Source organism: Arvicanthis niloticus, chromosome 8, assembly GCF_011762505.2.
Source record: "Arvicanthis niloticus isolate mArvNil1 chromosome 8, mArvNil1.pat.X, whole genome shotgun sequence".
Classification (NCBI taxonomy): Eukaryota; Metazoa; Chordata; class Mammalia; order Rodentia; family Muridae; genus Arvicanthis; species Arvicanthis niloticus.
The window spans coordinates 19,017,076-19,030,063 of NC_047665.1; the positions used below are offsets into that span (position 1 = coordinate 19,017,076).

The window sequence follows — 12,988 nt, forward strand, 5'->3', positions numbered from 1 at the left end:
AGATTGTCACAAAGCATAAGACAGATGTCACTCAATTCTCCTTGGTTCTCTTAGTTTTGACTTGAGCCCCACTAGAGCCTGTACAGGGGCCTGGAAATACCACACAGCATAGCCAGTCTGATTTGCAGTGATGGTCACAGGGCTTTGTTAGGCTCAGCTCCTGCCTCTCACTTCTCTGCTGCTGTTATGACCCTACCCAATACGTGGCAGCAAGTCTCAAGCTCGGTTGAAGGAGGAAAAAGAAGGTGTTTCTGAGACTGAGAGGAAATCTATTTCAGGGACATTAGCGAGCCACTGATAGTGTGGACCTTAATCCAAAATCTCCACTGCTTTCTATTTCCTATCATTACATTCTTGTTAGGTCTGGGTTAGCTCACCAAAAATTGCTGTGATGCTACAGAGTCCTATTTTCTGGGTTCCAGTATCTTCATCTGTAAACGGCATGGTTCAGTGGTTCTTCTGAAAGTATACAACCTCCAGCAATACCAACAAGGTCACTAGCCTTGTTAGAGATGTTAGTTTTGAATGGCCAAAATAGATACGTGTTGCTTTAACTAGCCCTTTCAGGGATGCTGATGCTGGTTCAATATCCAGACTCCCTAAGGTGGAAGCTCTTGTGTGTTCCCTCCAGCATCAGCCTTGCCAATGCCTCTTGGACTAAATTCATCAAGCTGCTCCAAGCCCAAAGCTTCATGCACTCATGATAACATCTCCCCAGAGTGAGACCTGCCAAGTGTGTCAGTGGTGAGCATCTGTGCTCACACGCGGATGAAGGATTCTAATCATGACCAAAGGAGGAGTTGAGATGCAAGAACTAGCACAGCAGGCAAAAACCCTCTCCATTCAACGTGCATCTCTCTGAAGCAGAACTGAAATGATTTCATAGGTTGGCAGAAAGCTTGGCTCCTTGTGGACCACTCTAGGCATGACCCACTTGGAGTTCTGCACTCGCTTGCTTGCCCTGGAAGGAGAATGGAGAGCTTCTTTGTTTTTATTTCCTATCTGGGGATCAGTCTGTGATGAAGATGGCTCCAGAACATAAACCACATTGTGCTGCTCCTCCTCTTAAAGTGGCTGTTGTGCTCTGTCTTAGATGAATTGAGTGTCTGTCATTAGTCAATTTCAGACTGCATACCCATTTCTCCTGCTTCGTAAGAATTATTCTCTCCCTCCTGCTCACTTAAGTCTTTTGGACTTAGTATTAGTCTCTTGGGGTCTCTTCCTAACCTTCCACAACTGGGTCAGGAGCTTTTTTCCAGTGTCTCAGGCACACTGTCCCTTTCTTGTAACACAGCCGACAACGCAGTGTATCACATACGAAAGTCCTGCTGACAACTAATTTACAGAGAATGACTCTGTGTCTCCTGGACACTCTTTCTTAGACCAATTGTTCCTCTTATTCACTCATTTATTTACTTATTAATTAATCAGATATCCATACTCCAAAAAGTGGGTATTGCTCAAACATGGGACACAGTGTTGCCATCAAAAAAGGGGCCCGTTGTACCACCAAATCTTATGTGGTGTTAGAAGTCAAACTCAGGACCTCATACATGTTAGCAAGCACATTGCCAATTGAGCGAGATTCCCTAGCCACCACCCCAATTGTCATGAGATGGCCTTTAATGACCATACGCAAAAAAGGGGCAGCTTTTACATTGACAGGCCAAGATAGCATCTCATGTATGTGGACCTCACAAGCCTAAGCGAGTTGAGTCTAAATGCAGAGGAACCTTTAAGTTAGTATCCATAAAAAGTCTAAGTGTCTGTTTATTTTGGAAGTAGGACTCCAAGCATAGTCAAAACAAAAGCTGTCACGAGAAACTACCTGTGAGCTTGGAACTTGGAGCCTAGGACAGAGAGAGAGAGAGAGAGAGAGAGAGAGAGAGAGAGAGAGAGAGAGAGAGAGAGAGAAAGAAACTAGTTTTCCACCTGGCAGGCCTCTAGCCTCTGAATTCTTCCTTATCCAAATTCAAGATGAGGGAGGTGGAGAGAGGTGAGGAGCACTTGGTGCTCTTAAGCAGGACCAGGTGGCAGTTGCCCGTGCTCACGTGGTAGCTCACAGCCATCTGTAACTCCAATGCCAGGGGATCTGATACCCTCTATGACCTCTGTGGGTGCCAGGCATGCACATGGTACAATACACGCATACAGACAAACACTTACGTAAAATAAGATAAATAAATCTAAAATAAGAATTTGAAAAGATCTCTCTTTATGGCTCCTAGTAGCCGGCAAGGAGCCTGTGAGAGTCAACACAGTTTCTAAGGGCTGTATAATATGTGTGTGTGTATTTATATGTATATATTTTGAAAAATATTTTGATGACACTCTATTACTTGTATAAAACATTGGGTTTTTCAGTGACTTCATCACACACACTTTACATGCTTTGATCACAACTCTCTCTACTCTATCTCCTGCCCACACAGTTACTGTCTCTTTTCTCTGTTGGTTTTGTTGTTCAAATCTCAAGGTATGGAATAAGGGCCTTTATGAGCCTGCCTCAACAGCAAGCCTATCTGTTCCTTCCAGACCTTTCCCTCTTCTGTTGACAGGAGTTATGTCTCCACTTACTTATAAGCTTCTGGAGAAAGGCGTAGGGTCACACATGTTCTGTGTCACTGCTAGAATGTCACTAGAATAATGAAGACTCAGCAATGTTCTCCAACATGAGGAAAGGTAGTTTTCAGACTCATTAGACATTGCCATCTGATAGCCTAAGGCCAACGGAATAATCTGGAGAGTGAATTTTATCTTATTGGTTGAGTGTATAAAATCTTCTACATCCTTTTATGTTCATGGTTTCTGTTTCCAGGAAAGATCTGGAAACAGGACTCACAGGTATAGGAACGGCTATATTGATTATATTAATGGCGTTAATAGGGAACAAGACGATGGGGTTAGGAATCTTGGGGCAAGCAATCCTTGCAATGCTACTCTGAGTGACTTCCCCCCGCCCCCGCTTGTAAAATATGAATATTATGATGAATCTGTCCCTCCCATCACCTTTTCTTCCAGGATTTTCTCCTTATAAGTTTTTCAATAATGTGGATAGATAAACACTTAGCATAAGAGGTCGGTGTACCTATTTTAATATGGGTTAAATATTATGATGATAGCATACTGATACGTACACTGAATAAAGGGTGTCTGATGATTTGCTGTATTGCTGGACATCTGTTGTTGCTGAAGGGGGTACAAAGAATGTAGGAGGCACAGAAACATTTGTCTTAGATGAAGACTCCCTTCCTAGGACTCTCAATGAGTCAGCCCTAGACACAGGATGCTCCTTTGTTGTGTCATTGGGCCCTTGGGCAACAGCCTCTCTAATCTCTGACTGTGTGTTCTGTTTCCTCTGTTCAGCACAGTGGCCTCTCCTTCCCATCAGCACATCTTCAACAGAGTGTCTCCCTCTACTGCAATCCTAGGGTCTGTCCTTTGGGAAATCTCACTGGGCTTGGGTAAGCCTGGTACTCACTCTTGTCCCAGGAAATGTGGACTGGGGTACAGGAGCATGTTGAAGAGACATGGTTACTGGGATCCCCTGAAAGCCCAGCAAGAGTGGAGGGCAGCTGGAGGGAGAACTGTATGTACATATACTGCATTGGGTCCATGACATGACTCTAACCTTTACACAGGAAAGTTTTCCAGGCATTGACTTAATCGCTTTTGAGAAGTACCCAATTCTTTTCCATCTCTGCCAGAGATAGAGAAATACAGACAGACACAGATGGGGGAAAGAGGGAGGGGGGGAGGGAGGAGGAAGGGGAAGGAAGGGGGAAAAGAGAGGAAGGGGGAGGGAGGGAGAGGAAAAGGGGTGAGAGAGAGAGAGTACTGAGCAAGCACATACACAGTTTGGAATGTGTCCTAATAGTTTGGGCTTGTTTGGAACACACATGTCTACAAAGTGGTATCTGTACACACATGTGCACATACAGACATGCCCATTATCAGAGACCTCCTAGTGTAAGGCTGGGAACCTATCATGGGAGATTTCCAGTACACACGTTCTACAAAATTCTTCCAAGGATTTCTTCCAGTGATTTCAGGTTTTTGCAAAAAGCAGAGATTTGTTATGATAATAACATTCAACAAGTGTAACATCCTGGCCTCAAACGACTGTCCGGAGGGAAAATAAGGGCTAACCGGGCTTGATTGGGATTTTAATGAGAGACTTCCCCCTCTACTCTACCCTTGGTGTGTGTGTGTGTGTGGGGGGGGGTTAGCCCCTGGTTAATTTCTCCAGCAGTCTGCTCAAGATCCCTGTGCTTGGGAACCTGGGAGAATGTTAACAATTCCACTCTGCCAATTAATTGCAGGAACTTTCTTCATCCTTCTCAGCAGGGGTTTTTCTTGCTGGCTGTTGGAAACATAACAATGCGCTTTGCCCTCTGTGGTCAATGCATAATGATACATTTATCATCTAGGGGCAAAAAAAAAAAAAAAAAAAATCCTTGGGGGTACACTGCCTGCTCCTTGACACATGTTGTTGAGGTTGGACCAGACCTTACATGAGAGAAAATATAGAACAGAAATGCCTTCTTCTTCACTGAGACAAACAAAACCTAAAGGATACAGGCACGTGAATGAACACCAACTCACAGCATACACCAAACACTCCCCGTGTTTCTGGCACCCTGCCACAAATTCGATAGCCCCATTGATCAGATCTACAATTAGTTTTTGAGTCTGGCGCCTTAGACCACTTGCCCATCCTGACACCCTACAATTAGTTTTTGATGATGGTCACTGTAATTGTTTTTGCAGTGCTGTGGAATGAACCTGGGGCCTTATATGTGCTAGACAAGCATCTACTATCAAGTTATATTCCTAGCCTTTGAGGTATCTCCCTTTCAAAGCCAGGTTTCTGTAGGATGGCTATGACTTCCCAGATCTGCATGAAAATCATAGACATGAAGTCGACCAGTTCCCATCAGCGTATCAATGTGCTGTGGTTATAGCTCAATGGTAAAACATTAGGGTAGCATACAAGGCCCTGCACCCCATCTCAGCCTACAACAACTAAACAAACCAAATACACTCTTTGGTATATATGGACAACTACCGTCCTTGTAGGTTGGGATAGCTGAGGACAAAATGACCTGGCCTAGGTCTTCTGTGGACTGCACAGTCTGATAGAGGAGACAAAGAGGAGAAGGCAAGGGTACATGGGTTTACAGGAAGACAAAGGTTGGGACAGTAAAATTCCAAACAGCCATTCCTAACATCAGTGCTGCCTTTAGCTGAAGTTCAGTGTAAGGGAGGGGGAATGGATGGACAGACTTTATTTTTTTTTGAGACTTTTCTGGTTTTTTTGCCTAATTAAGTATGATGAATGCATTTGCCTTGTAGTGGCACACAGTGACTTAGGAGGGAGGAAGTGATAAATTCTGCTGTGAAAACAGGGGTAAGTAAAGGGCCCCAAAGGAGTTGGTTTTTAAGATCCAGCTGAATTCCACCATAAACCTTAACAATCCAATGTTTTGTCTTTTCTTAACTAGGAGCGTTTGTTAACACTGAAGGATGTATGGGAGTCACTGGTGGAAGGAAAGGAAAACTCAGGAAGAAGAACGTGATTGAAAGGAGAGGGGCACGAAGCAGTCACGAGTCAATGGAGAGGATGTCTTCTGTAGGCTACGTGTTTCCCAGACTTAGAGAGACTTTGATTTGTGGACAAACATCCAAGAATTTGATAAGACTGTAGGCAGTTGAGTGTGCTAGTAGTTTAGTATTATGTTGATAATTTGGGTCCTGGATGTTTTATTATATTGTCCCTGTCCTCATTCAACCTGTACATACTAATCTATAGGATGGGACTCTTTTCTGTGTTGGTATTAGAATGGCAAAGAGAAAGGGAAATTTGGATCTCATAGTTTCAATAGTGCTCTTTGGGTCCACAGAAGGTTTTTAGAAGACTTGGCTCTCGCTGCTCCTTTATATGTACCCCACCTCCTAGGGGATCATTTGGCATCCATGAACTAGATCAAAACAACTACAGATCCAGGACTGTCTGTCCATTTGGATTGGCAGACAGAGAGTCATTTATAGGTACTGTGATGTGTGTTGTGATTTTCAGAAGCTCAACTAAGCAAGAATGGAAGGTTCTATCGCACCATCTTGCCAGACTTCATTATCTTGAAAGGGGCAAGATCAAAGTCACATCGACTGCAGAGATGTCTTCTCTTCCAGAGAGATTACATTGTAATGGCTTCAAGGCATATTAATGCTTGGCTTGGCAAGATGCTTTTTGTAGTTATTAAGGGACCAGTTGGGAGATCTCCAGAGTGCTCCTGGTGGAGATTAAAATATTAACCAGAATTGGCACCTAGTTTTCTTCTCATGCACTAGAGCTCACCCCTCTACTCATGGCCTCAGACTTCTCATCTTCAGAGCAGACAAGCTTTGGCATTTGTGAGAAGCAAGCAGGAACCCAGAGTTGAATTCCTCCTCTTGTTGGGCAAGAGAATGTGGAATCTGCAAGGTGGTGAGTAGGTGCTCTGAGTTGACTTGAAAAGGGTCTAAGGAAAAAATAGGGGTGGGGGAATCAAAGACAGTAGGAAATATAAGAGAAAGTTCCTTTACTGGACATTATCGCTGAAGAATGTCCACGGAGAGACACACTCCCTTACCTTGTTGGTAGAAAAGAATCATTAACTTAGAGGATAAGGTAGTTGGAACAAGAATGGTCCTCATAAGCTCATATGTTTGAATGTTTGGTCTCTAGTATGGTGGAACTCTTTGGGAAGGATTAGGAGGTGTGTCTTTGCTGAAGAAGATGTGTCACTGGGGTGAGGCTGGGCTTTGGGGTTGTAAAAGCCCATGCCATTCCCATTTAGCTCTCTCTGACTCATGCTTGTGGATCAGGATGTAAGGTTGCAGCTACTGCTCCAACACCATGCCTGCCTGCCTGCCTGCCTGCCTGCCTGCCTGCTGCCTGCCTGCTGCCATGCTCCCGTCCATGATAGTCATAGACTTAACCCTTTGAAACTGTAATTCACAAATAAATGTTTTCTTTTATAAGTTTCCATGGTTGTGATATCTTATCACAGCAATATAAAATTAACTAAGAAAGAAATCTAATGCTTTTCTTCCTCCTCTCTTGTACTGGTCTGTTCACATTGACTTCATCTAGGAAATAAAACAATAATTAAAAAAAATAAGATGTCATTCCAAAGGCCACAAACAATGTAACAAAAACAGTGTAACATTTAGAAACTAATTCAACTAATTCGGTCCCCATAAAATAAAAATTTAAGTCGCTAATAAGCAATACACAAGGCGATAGCAATAAATATCATGTTCAGTTTAACATTACAAAGATTATGATCCTTCCCATTATTTTTTTTTAGGTACTCAATTCATTTTGGAAAGAACAAAGATGCAGCAAAATCCTTTAACAAAATAGCCTAGTGTATATTAAAAAGAAAACTCAAATAAAATAAAAGGTTCCCTTGGGTATTAAATTATACAACAAAGCCAGAGTAACACAAGTTGACATATAGACCAATGGAATAAACTAAATATCTTAAAGACAGACCAAAACTCAAGAGGAACAATGGCAGAACACCATAAATTACCCCATGACAGACAAATGCTTGGAAGAGCAGGGTAGGCTCTGTGCATGTCTTTGAGCTCATTCCTGCTTCTACCTTTTTGTCACTTGGCCTGTCAAACAGTACAGGTTCTTGGGACTTGAGAGATAAATTCCACCTTTGTTTTATAGTTGATCTGTTTGAAACAGGGTCCCATGGAGTCCAGGTTGGCCTTGAGTTACTAGATAGCTGAGGAAAGACATTGAACTTCTGATTCTTCAGCCTCCATCTCTCAAGGCTGGGGTTATAGACACGTACCAGCAAATCTAGTTTTATTCAGTGTTAGGAAGCGAGCCCTGCATTCTAGCTAAGCACTCTATTCTAGCTAAGCACTCTATAAGCTGCCTCCCCAATCTCCGAAAGGCTACTCTTTGAATGTCCTGCCTAGGACACCCAAAAAAAAAAAAAAAAAAAAAGCTTGTGTGGACAGCAGGACATAGAGTTGTGATTCAGGGGTACTGCCTGAGAGAGAGTGTGTGGATTTGTCCTCTCCCTCATCCTCTTCTGATGATGCTCGTAGATGTTCAGAAACTTCTGATGGCCCCAACTATGTAGGGTTGTTTTCCGACCTTTCCCCAGTCTGCCTTTACCTTCAGAAAGCATCAGACTTTCTTCCTGGAGGGCATCTGTGTAGTGGTAGTACATTAACCTGTTCTATACTTCCCGGTAGGGGCAGTGCACATTTCTATTAAATTAAAAAAAAAACAAAAAAACAAAACAAAACAAAACAAAAAAACAAAGAATGCAGGAGGATCAGGCAGGAGAGCTGCAGAAGACAGAGTAACAGTCATGTAAGAGCCAGGGAAGAGCTGCCCCAGGGGTCCCTCCTCACCTGGGTCTGGGGTAGCAAAGATGGAATACAGATTTTAGTAAGTAATAATTCAGGAGTATCGGAGGGGAGGTGTTAGCACGTGGAAATTTGAGAGTGGCCCAGCCTTTGCCCTGTTAAGGCATATAAACATAAGGCTGTGTGTCTTTCAGGAATCCAGAACATTGGGTGGGCGGCAAGAAACATGCACCTCCCCTGGCCCCCAACTGGCAGGAAGTATAAAGCAGATTATTATACAACCACTACACACCTGAGCTAGACAACACCCATCTCCGTTCATCTGCCCTAGCTCCTTGTCTACAATTCTTTACACTTCTTCCTTTACCACCCCAGTCTTTCACCCCCATGCTTTTAACTTTGCTACAGTGTCTGAGGGGAGGCAACATATTGGTTTAATTATAATAACATCTTTCATGATACTCTCATGATAGTGAATGGTGATACTATTATTCATGATGCTTTTGACCTTGGAAAAGCAAGGCTGATCACCCAGTGTGGTTACATTTAAACTGATCACCCAGTGTGGTTACATTTACATTTTCCAGGCGGCATAACCACAGGGTACATTTAGAGATGCAGCTGTGTGTGGAAATTCCACCTCAGCAGGGACCTGTCTCTCTGTTATCTGCCCTGATGACCCTCTTCACAAGGACTTTCAGCAAAACATGACTGCATTGTCAAGGCCAGCAATTTTGTGAGTCTGAGTGTACCCAGAGTTTGCGTATTTTGTTTTGTGTCTCCGTGTTTCAAAAACATTTCACATTGCTAACAAAAAGGCCTATTGCAGGGAGCTTTCTAAAATACATCAGCAATGGAGACAGGCTTCACTAATGGCCTCTTGCTTTTGCTGATGAAAGTTAGGCTGACCTTTCACCCCCTTCAAGAGGATGTTTATAAGAACCAGACATGACACACATGTCAGAAAGAGCTTGTCAGATGATGCTGAATCCAGTCGGAAATACGCATAACAGTGTCTCCTTTGAAAGATGACGGTTAAAACCTTTGTCCAGGTGGTATTTCCATGGTGGGACTTTGAAAATGAGAGTGTTTTTTCTCTGTATTGTGTGTACACAGCATACACATATACATGTTTCTGAGTCTTCTCCTCAGCTCTGGCAATTAGAAGCCTAACTCCACAGTGTGCAGCACAAATGAAGGAAGGAAGGAAGGGAGGAAGGAAGGAAGGAAAAAAGGAAATGAAGATCTGTTAGGCCTGGGTCAGGAGGGGTTGTTTTTAACCTTGAAAAAGGAAGGGGACTTAGTGAGGGGCGGGGGTCAAGCTTGGCAGCTTTGAGAGAGGAACAGAGTTAGACAGGGGTCCACTTTTTGTCTTAGTCAGCTTGGGCAGAGTGACTTTAACAGCAGCCTTGCATATTTTGGATATGTGGTAGAGGGTAGTAGTCTAAGAATATAGTACTTGCATGGTCATGCTTTGGTGATGACTCCTTTTTTTTTTTTGCTTGACAGATGGCTACTTTCTCACCACAGACTCCGATGGACTTTCTTAGCTATATATGCCTTGGAGGGAGGGAGCCAACTTCTGCAAGCAGCTGAATAGTCTATTTAGTGGCTGTAACAAAATGCTTTGGGTCAGGTAATTTAAAAGTGACAGAAATTCATTGCTCAAAATTCTAGAAGCCAGTAAATCTATAGCCAAGGTGATAGCTGACTCACTATCTGGTCAGGGCTAACTCTACATCAAAGATGGCATTGGCAATGCAAAAACACATCCATTAACCTCAAAAAAAGTTAAGAAAGAGACAGTTTATTCTGAGGCTAAGTAGGGATGACCATGGCCTGGCAACACAAGTTCAGATTGTCCTAAATTCACTGTTCCAACATGGTAACAACTTGATGGTTTTTTTTTTTTTTTTTTTTTTTGTAAATAAATAAAGTCATAAATCAATGCACTTTAAAAATGTGCTTGGTGGAGACATTAGGTAGGGGGTTATAGCCAAGCAGGGAGATCTGATAGCCTCTTTAGCCTTTGGCTGGTTTTGTTAATACATTCTAAGAAGTTCTACACGTTAATCACAAGGGTATTAAGTCAGTCACAGGTGGGCAAGGAAGGAATGGCCATTAAGGAGGCTATCAATAGCTCAAGATAAACTGTAACTAGGGCTCTGGACCTGGAACATTCCAACTACAGACCTGAAGTTCTGGTTAAGGAATCAGCCTAGCAGAAGGTATGGTTCTCAGCAGGAACCATTGTTCAGAGTACCTTCTTGCTGTGTCTCCAGACTACTACAGAAGTAGAGTGTAGCCTCCTCCCTCTTTCTCCAGCTTTATAACTGTAAAAGTCAGGGATCCCATTCATGAAGGCCCCATTTCTCTGACTTAATTCTCTCTCAGATGCTGTCCCTTCTAATAACAACATCTTGAGGAATAAGCTTCCAATTAGAATTTTTTTGGGGGGGGGGCGGTCATCAACCTTTAAAGTACAACGAACACTTAAGCCGTCACGGGAGGACCTCATGTCTTCTAGAGGTCCTAACTCCAGCTAGTATCTGTGATGGTTTGATCAACCACACCTAGTTTATCTTATTAATTTAATAATGAGATGTTACATGCAACTTTGGCACGTTCCAATACAGATTATGATTCACAGTTATTTTTGTCACTCTGTAATTTTAATTTTTTTTAAATTTATACTTGTGTGTTGTAGGAGGAACACACGGCTGCTTCTGTATAAACGTGGGGGTGGGGGTGGGTAGGAGGTGGGTCGGGAGTGGTTACAGCCACAAAGGCATCTCCTGCAGGAGGACCTAATTGAGGACTGCCTAGCTGAGAGACCAAGGATTGTTAATGCAGACAGTGCCAGCCAATCAGGAACTACTATTTAAAAGAGATGCTTTCTTGGGACCAATGGGGCACAGGTGGAAGGTATTAAAGGAATTTATAGCATTGTTCAGACATACTGTGGCATTGATTCTGTGCTACCTCACCTCCAACCTCCAAGGACAGTAGGGTCAGGCAGCTGATGGTCCAGGTCACAGACTGTCTCTGGTGCCCAGCACGGAGCATGTGCCATGTGTATGCCCACAGAGACCAGAAAAGGAGCTGGAGTTACAGGCAGTTGTGGGTGCTGGGAACCAAACTCAGGTTCCCTGCAAGAATATCAAGCACTTTGAAGCCCCAAGCCATCTCGCCCATCCCTTAGCATTGTGATTATAAGAAATCTAACCTACTTAACCATCTAGAAGTTGATGCGCCTGTTTGTTTGAACAAATATATATTTTTCCTGCTGATACGGAGAATTGCATAGAATAGTCTTCGCCTAGGGCTTTTGGGTGGAGCAATCCTTTATTGCTCCTTCTGATGTCTTGTTATAACAAGTTCCAAACATGCTCATGGAACATTCAACATAGCGACATCCTGACCGAGACTATTTTATTATAAACGATTTTCAGTCTTTTTGCTTCAGCACCATCTTTGGAAACAAGAACACAGACTGCTTTAGTGATGAGTGTTGCTTCTCTGTGCCTGAGTCTTGCAGAAGTAGAGCAAGTAGAGGAGGAAGAGGGGGAATCCCTTACAGTGAGGGCAGGGCTTGTGAGCCCAACAGAGAGGTGGCAGAGATCCTGAGGCTGTGCTTCCTGGCAGCCAACACATCATCAACTTGACCACTCTGGCTGGATTAATATAAAATTTTGCCATTGTTTGCTCCTGGGTGTCCATTGTCAGCCCACGTTAGACCCCACAAGTGTGAGGCCAGCTTTCTCCAAATTGAAAGACAAAGTAGCCACGAGAAAGGCCTTTATAGAATCCCCACCCCACCCACATCAGCAGGCACAAAAGGTTCTGCAGCACTAAAGCCTCCTTTGCCTTAAGCAGACACAGGAATTTGCAAATTTTGAAACCAAATTCAATTAACATCCTCCCCTTTGAGGGTGTTTCTTTTTTGCCCTTCCAAAGTCGTTCACCCTATTTATTTGTGGCAGGTTCTCAGACACAGGCCATCCAGAGTACTCTCCTCGCCCCATGCTTCTCTATGGTGACCCAAGAGGTAAAAAGAAGCCTTTTCCAGTCTGACTATCCACGGTCCCTGCAGGAAAGGGCCGAATTATCCTCTGGAATGCCAGAAGACCTGAGCTGACCCCAAACTGTGCCGTGAGAGGAAACAGATGGGAAAAGAAAAGATGTACTTTGGAAAAGAAATCCTTTCTTATGTCAAGAGGATTCTGTAGAGAGCTGTCCACCTCACCCCGACTCCCCGACCAGTCCCAAGAATGGGGGGTTCCAAGAAAGTCCCGTGCAGCTGACTGGCCCTAGCAAGCTGGTAGAGGAGCAACAGGCTGCATGATGGGGGCATTGCAGTCATCTGTTTTGAAAACCCATTTGGCAATGGCGGTGAGCCAAGCGTTCCCTCTCACCGTTGCTTTCCTTTCCAGAGGTCTTGCTCCATGTTCATAAACTATTTTAATTCTTCGAGTTCACCAAACTTCTGATGAGGCGAAACACCCAGGCCTTTATGATGGGGTCCTGGCTCCCATCAGCCTGCACCTGATGGAGAGACAAGCATTCACCGTTGCTTGTTTTTACAGCCGGGTAGAACTAGCCATGG

General features: G+C 43.6%; 1 long non-coding RNA gene across 3 annotated transcripts in view; it reads left to right on the forward strand.

Annotated features, from left to right (window-relative positions):
- LOC143443288 (uncharacterized) overlaps positions 1-7,007 on the forward strand; it is a 40,461-nt gene extending 33,454 nt beyond the window's left edge. The window contains exons 3-4 of one of the 3 annotated variants that reach the window (XR_013112122.1): positions 5,356-5,410; positions 5,505-7,007. This is a non-coding gene — a long non-coding RNA (uncharacterized LOC143443288). Of the gene's footprint in view, positions 1-5,355 lie in introns of all 3 variants that reach the window. The other 2 variants (XR_013112121.1, XR_013112123.1) reach the window with 2 other exon arrangements.
- Positions 7,008-12,988: the final 5,981 nt, after the last annotated feature.